Here is a 7,574-nt window from a genome sequence, read left to right as displayed (position 1 = left end):
CAGTGGAAGTGAAAGCTTGGATCACTGCTTCCTTGAGGCAGAAGTCTAAGTCTTTTATTTATTTAAATTTTATAGTTGTTTTTGTCCATGTTTTTTTAAAAGAAGAATTCCCTTGAAAATCATGGATGTATGCAGTCGATGTTTCTGCATAACCACAAACATTATGTGCTCTAAGAGGGTGGATGTCATGTTTGCAATATTAGGCTTTTGATCAACTCTGCCATCAGATCTGCTTGTCCATGACAGTAACCACTTTTATCTCCAAGGCATCAGCCTGGCTCATTCTTACATGTTACAAAACTTCAAAGGGTTGGAAGGCTTCCTTCCAATAATTATGCACATTTTAGTCCCATTAACTTCCATGGGATGTATGCATGTCTATCTTTAGGACAATAGCCTAAAGTTTCACTTGTGAGAAGAAGCCAGTGACTCTTAATCAGATTCTCATTATTCAAATTAATACCCAAGATAGATAAATAGATAGATACTGTCAATGGGATGGCATGGTGATGCTTAGTAGCCTTTCAGAAAATAGATTGTGTCGTGTTATTAAGAGGTAATTTGCCTAGAATATTTGCCACACTGAATTTGTATGCCCAGATTTGCTCTTATCTATGTGCATTCTGAACCTAATAATCCACAGCTTTCTACTGGGAACAGTGGTTATAGATGTCAAGGAAGACCGTGTTTACAATGCACTTTTCAAAGTCTTCCTTTTGTAGATAATTTTTGGATAATTGAATTTGTAGTCAGTATACTTTTAACCCTGTATACTGTGCAGGTAAGAATTGACATCACATGACTTAATGGCAGCCCAACATTCCATAGTTTTACACAGCAAGATGCCTGGCAGGTAGAATAATTTCAAGAGCAGTTGTTTTTACAGAGGTCTTTTAGGCAACAAAATGGATTTTCTCTCTTCCTTATACAGCATGGGTGTCAAACTTGTGGCATCATGTTGCTGTCACGTGACATATCACAACATTTTCCCCTTTGCGGAGCTGGGCGGCCCGTGGGCCGCCAGTTTGACATCCCTGTTCTACAGCATTCTTTTTGTGGTGGATTCTGTGTACTAATATCTTACTCAGTTTTACCCTGGTCATATGTACAGATCCATTTTGCACTTACATTTCATTATAGGTAGTCCTCACTTAACAACCACTGTTGGGAAAAGCAAGTCTATTACTAACTGATGCCACCTTTAAGCGAAGCATGTGTGACTGCAACTTGCAATTTCCTGCTAGCTTTTCCATTGACTCTGCTTGTCGGCTGTGAAGTGAACAAATAGCAGTACACAATGATCGTAGGAATGCTGTAACAGTCACAAGCGTGTGGCGAGTGTGTGTGTGGTCATAAGGTTATTTGTTCAGTGCTGTTACAACTTTGAATGGTCATTAAACAGAGCACTTGTTAAGTGAGGCTTATCTGTAAACAATGTCTTGTTAGTCCTTCCTACAGTCAATTGCATGGAACTGGATTGTTTCAAACTGTAGAGTCTTTTATTGGCATATTTTGCCTGTTTCAAATTTTTCCAACAACTATATAAAATGAACAGTGATAGCCATGAGTAGAAGAGGTGAAACTATTGAAGATCTGAATAAGTTTTTCCGAACAATATTTTCGAAATCCCACCTGGGTCGTGGTTATACTAATTTGTCAGATTTAACTCCATTTATTCAGTCTTTTTCATCAATACAATATCATTTGTTACCACCTCTGTCACCCATCATTTATTACATTGAATATTATTCCATACCAAAATCAAAATCTTGCAAACTGAGGATGTCAACATTGAAAACATTATCATTGATTATCTTTAAGCACTAAAGAAAAGGAACGCAAAAATGGTCTTGTGCAGTTAATCTCTAAAGCAAATCTGGCCATTTGGAATGCAAACTACTTAGAGTGGCATTTTTAACTACTTTGAATTGAATTTAGAAACAAACTAAATTAGATCAAAGAAATATTGAAACTTGAAACCCATGCTTCATATAGTAATCCACGTGGCCAAAAGAACCTGGCAATGTTATTCTGCATTCCATACAATGTTTGAATGTCTGGTATCACCCTCCATGGTAAAAGAGGTCCTTTCTTCATTTTTGCCTATAGTCCAATTCTAAACAGATTAAAATAAAATAACAGTCACAGTGGTGGTAAATGCTCATGTGTAATTTATCTAAGATATCAACCTTGAAGTCATTTCCATGGTAGAACAAGACCAGAAGAACTAAAATAAAGCTTTGTGTTAGAGCACATCCAACATGTGGATCTTCTCCCCCACAGGCATATACTCAAGAATTTTATTTTTGAGAAGGCCTGGATTTTTGCTAAATGTTGTGACTTGCAAATAAATTGCACAGAAAGAAATCAAATAGGGTCCCCACCCATGTATGAGATGAAATAGCACTCATGCTGGCCATAAAATGAGATATATAAGAAATCAGTTGAGATCAGTTGAAAGCAAAAGGAGATTTTCCCATCCAGTATCTTTCAGCCTTCATAAATGTTGTCAAAACAAACGTATAGAAAGCAATCATCAGAAATTATTTACTGCCAGAAGACTGCTCCATCGTTGAAGTTTCTGCTTTTCATTGTTTTGTCAAACCAGCACAGAACATGTTGAAAGGAAGAGAAGCGAGTTTCCCATTCCGCTAAAAGATGAAGTTTTATTTACCACAGTTGGACGGAAAGAATTTTACTTTTATTCCTTTTGTAAACAATGTGAAGGAAATATCTACTTCAATTAAACATTTATTAATACATTACAGTGGAAGATTTTTCTTACCCAAGCTTTTCTTGCAGTCTAATCCCTTGCAGGCTTATACACCTCAGTGAAGAGCTGCTGAATGAAACTAGTGTGTGATCTGATGAAATTAATCACTCTTCCCTCCATGCCAGCATCTCTTCCCCTTATTTTCTTTTATCTTGCTCACCATGTTTCCACTAACTAGAGAGCGACTTCCTCTGCAGGAGAATGATAAGCTACCTACTACAACAATGCAAAATTACTGTTCCTGGTTGTGCTAACATGCAAGCATTCTCTTGCTGTAGCTCTGGTCATCCATTTTGACAATTTCAATATGAAATCACACTCTTCTGTATTAAGTAGGGTATTAGTCAATGTCACTATATATAAATTAGATTCATCCAAACAAGTTTTCCTTGAACTTAAAAGGGAGGAAATACACAGAATTATTTCCACTAAATAATTTCAAAATGACTAAAAATGATCTCATGTCCCAAACCAGAATTGCCTCTAGATACGTTTTTGAAATAATCCATACTACTGTTCTTTATTTTCCCATGAGAAAATAACACTCAGAAAAGACTCCTATATTCCCAGTACATTATTCTGTGCGGTTTCATTGTCAGAACCTGCTTTCATTTACCCATTACCCATCCTTCTCAGAATCGCTAGGATGGTGAACTTCAGCTAGAGTCCAACAAAGAATAATTCAACAGACAGAGAACTACAGTATACAAATACTATGAATGCAATTTTTTTTTCAATAAAGTGTCTTTCATATATTAATTCCTAACCTTCCCAGCTAGCATTCCTATATTGCTTAAGGGCTGCAGTTCTAACACTCCTATACAATGCCAATTAAGGAAGATCAACCTAGTGCAAGCTATTCACAAACCCCTGAATGTCTGCTTGATAGTAATAGCCCTTCGAGTAATGTCATAATTTACTTGTTCCTAGCATCTCCTGCAAGAGCAACATTTCACAAAATGTACAATTTCTAGAAAATCTACAGGGATGGCCATACTTTGAAATACCCTTGAATGAGCTAAATTGTTAAAAGGAAACAATTATGTGTACTTGGATCTAATCAAAGGGGAGAGGTATCCAGATGAGTAAGGCAAAGCAATGGCTCAAATTAAAGAATGGGTTTAGTAGAGCGTACAGCCTTGCATGTCTAAACGCTCTTGCCGTTTCCCATTCACCCAAGGGAAACAAGCTTTTCCACTGCACAGTTTCCTACTTAATAGGCAGGTAGATCTATTGACTGAGGACCCTGTTAGAATTCTTTGTACTTGACCTGCAAGACTATTCTAATTCAAGAAGAAGAATGCTCTCAAGATTAATTTGGTTGTACGTTTCTTTTCAAAGAATTCTTAAAGACCCCAGTGGGGTTCTGAGACAGGATAGTCTTGGTAGAGAACATTTTTCCCCATTTCATGTACATGAATTAAATTACAGGTAATCCTCGACTTACAACCATTCATTTAGTAATCAAAGTTACAGTGGCACTGGGAAAAAGTGACTTCCGACCATTAAAGCATCCCCATGGTCATTGAATCAAAATTTGAGTGCTTAGCAACTGGCAAATATTTGTGACAATTGCACTTTTTTGAGGTCAGGTAATCATTTGTCACCTTCCCAGTTGGCGGCTGACAAGCAAAGACAATGGGGAAAGCCAGATTCACTTAATGACCACAGGATTCACTTAAGAACTGCAGTGATTCACTTAGCAACTGTGGCAAAAAGTTGTAAAATGAGATGCAATTTACTTAACAACTGTCTTGCTTAGCAATAGCAGTTGTGGGATCAATTGTAGTCATAAGTCAAGGACCACCTGTATACTGCATCATATGTGAAGTGCATCTCTGCATGGCTGATTTAATGGTTTTGCATAATGGCGAGTTCACATAGCATTCTATAGTGACCACCGAAGCCAAATGCTGATCAAACCAAAACATAAAAAATGAAAGGTCTATAAAAGGGAATCTAAACACTGAAATTAACAACGGTCATTTTATGTCATCCCGAAGTTGTAAATCTGAGTTACTGAAAGAAATGGATTGCTTTGCACCAATATTCCATCATCATTTTGATAGAAATGGAAGAGAAGGTTTTGGTCTCCATCTAAATTAGATCCCCTATCAGAAGAATTTTATGGCACCTGTAAGATATGCCTTGATCTCTACATTTTTGTCAGTGACTACAGGCATTTTAGAATGATTGTTTATTCACATTTAATTGGTCCAGTCTAGTAATTTAGTTTTTGGTTTTCAATGATGCTGTGAAGTTTGAATACTGGAATCAAGTAGGATTAACACGACCTGCCTTCCTACCTCTTTACTCAGTTTTTGCTATTATTTGATACAGAGCAAACCTAGTTGTCATCCACGTTTCCCAGCTTGTTTCCCAGATGGAGTTCTCAAAATAACGATGAATACTAAGATCATCAATCAACCTTTACTTTCTCCTTTCCCATGTTGATCTGCTTTTCAACCATTTCATTTTCCCCGGAGAAGCTAAACTAAGACTCTCACACTTGAAAATTCACAATGTAAAATGTCAATAAAGTTAAATCATTTTGGAGGAAGGGAAAATTATGAGCCATATACAGTATATTTCTCTAAGATGTTGTTGATTCTTTAACAGAAGCTTCTGCCACCGTGGGTGAATGAAAGTTGTTTTAAGGGTATTTAGGGCAGAAGCAGGTTTTGTGTGGCTTAAAATGGCATTCAGCTACTGTTCACTGATGTGTTATCTTGGCAGAATGATACATTTACTGTTGTTTCTTGTTCTATTAATGGAAAGAGTTAAATACACTGCTCTTCTGCTCTGTGTGATGTGATGATCCAGTTTTCCCTGTGAACCAAACCATCTATGAAATTTGAATTAAATCAGATTAAACAAGTACCAAGATGTAGTGTGTAATTTGCCCTCTCCACAAAGCTCAAAATTTTGGAACAAAAGCCATCCACCGAACAAAATAGAACTACATTAGGCAAAGAATGGTCATAGGTTGGTAAGAATCCAATTCTTAATGTGCCCAACAGAGCACGGGTTGGAAAAGGCTGTATATGAAGAAGTGTCTGTATTGCTGTGTCACTATGAAGTTCTGAAAGCCGGACAAGAAATTCTGAGAATTCTTACAATGTCATGTCACAATTATTTATATTATTTATATTATTCATATTGACCATAGTGCATTTGTGACCACTCAAAATATCTGCTGTGATCCCAATAGTAACAGCACTTAGACTTTTATACCGCTTCACAGTGCTTTACAACCCTCTCTAAGCGGTTTACAGATTCAGCATATTGCCCCCAACAATCTGTGTCCTCATTTTACCCACCTCCAAATGATGGAAGGCTGAATCAACCTTGAACCTATCAGATTTGAACTGCCGAACTGCAGCTAGCAGTCAGCTGAAATAGCCTGCAGTACTGCACTCTAACCACTGCGCCACCTTGGCTCCAATGTGACTGCAAACTAATTTTACTGTACTAGCGGACAAAATCTTGAATAATATGGGACCCTAATCATTTTTAATTTTAATTCCATTAAATTAACTTTTCTTGGGGGCCTTCCCTTCCCTTCAGAGCACAGGACTCAGACATGTTGCATGACACTGGTTAAATGAAAATGTCCAGGATTAGACCAAATATTTATCCAGGCATTGTCTACACTAACTTCACAAGACCAAATCAGCTATGGCCCTGCAGCTTCCAGAATTGCGTGCAATCCCTTTTTGATCTAGGGAATGTCCTCCGTTCATGCCAAGAACATAACCAGTAATGACAGTGCCTAGAAGTGGTAATTTATTTTCTCAGGTAGAAAGAAACTATTCTGAATCTTGCTTTGTATCTGATGTGATCTTAGTGATATTGTAATAGAGTGTGTGCTTGCACATACATGCATTGGTACATACCATATTAACCCTTCTGGCTCCCCCAGTGAGAATGTCCTAATCCATAATCCATACATTTATGCCATCTCAAAATCCTGGGCAAAGCCTGATACTACCACACTTTTCCAGAGAAGAAATCAGTTTTAGCCTTTGTAAATTCATTTTTGGAGTTACCAGAGTGGCTGGAATGCAAGGAACGATAAATTCCTTGTCAGCATGAGACTACTGATTCCACAGAAGATACAGGTAATTTGTTATGTAGATTAAGTTTAGAGCTAATTGAGAATTGTAGACAATGGAAGAAATCTTGCAGACTTTAATCTTGTCAGCGGGAATATACGTGCATAATAAAGGGGGGAGTGGGTGTGTATCTTATACCAAGAATATAAAGACACAAGATAAATCCAGAATGTATTTTTGTTTAAAGAATCTAATGTACATCTATCTCTATATTTCCCAAAAGGTTAGTTCCTTCTTCTTCTCCAGATCTCTTTTGGTTGGGATGCCAATCCAAGAAGAAAAGTCATCTCAGGGTAGAACATCAAAAACCAACACAAATTGGAGGTTTCCCCATCTTCTTTTAAGGCCCAACTGAAAGGGAAACTTGCTCCTGATTGAGTCATCTATATGAATTTCCTGATTTTTGCAGGCTTTTGCCTGACTATCTAGAATGACTGGATTGTATTTATATTGATTAACTTTGTCATTTGCCCTCATAAATCTTTGGAGATGAGATTTCTCTTCCTTTCCCTCAGATACAGACTTCAACCATGGTTCTCACATAACATTATCTTGTTGACAGATCTGCTGAATCAAAGTTATCATATATTTGACAGCACCCCTATTTGAAAGCTCCCTTTGTACAAAAGTAAGTTTTTGTTTCAGTGTTATGCTATGAATGAGAAAACAAAATTACACCATGTTAA

The sequence above is a fragment of the Thamnophis elegans genome, chromosome 8, assembly GCF_009769535.1.
Source record: "Thamnophis elegans isolate rThaEle1 chromosome 8, rThaEle1.pri, whole genome shotgun sequence".
Taxonomy (NCBI): Eukaryota; Metazoa; Chordata; class Lepidosauria; order Squamata; family Colubridae; genus Thamnophis; species Thamnophis elegans.
The sequence above is the reverse complement of the archived record's forward strand: the minus strand, read 5'-3'. Positions refer to the sequence as shown.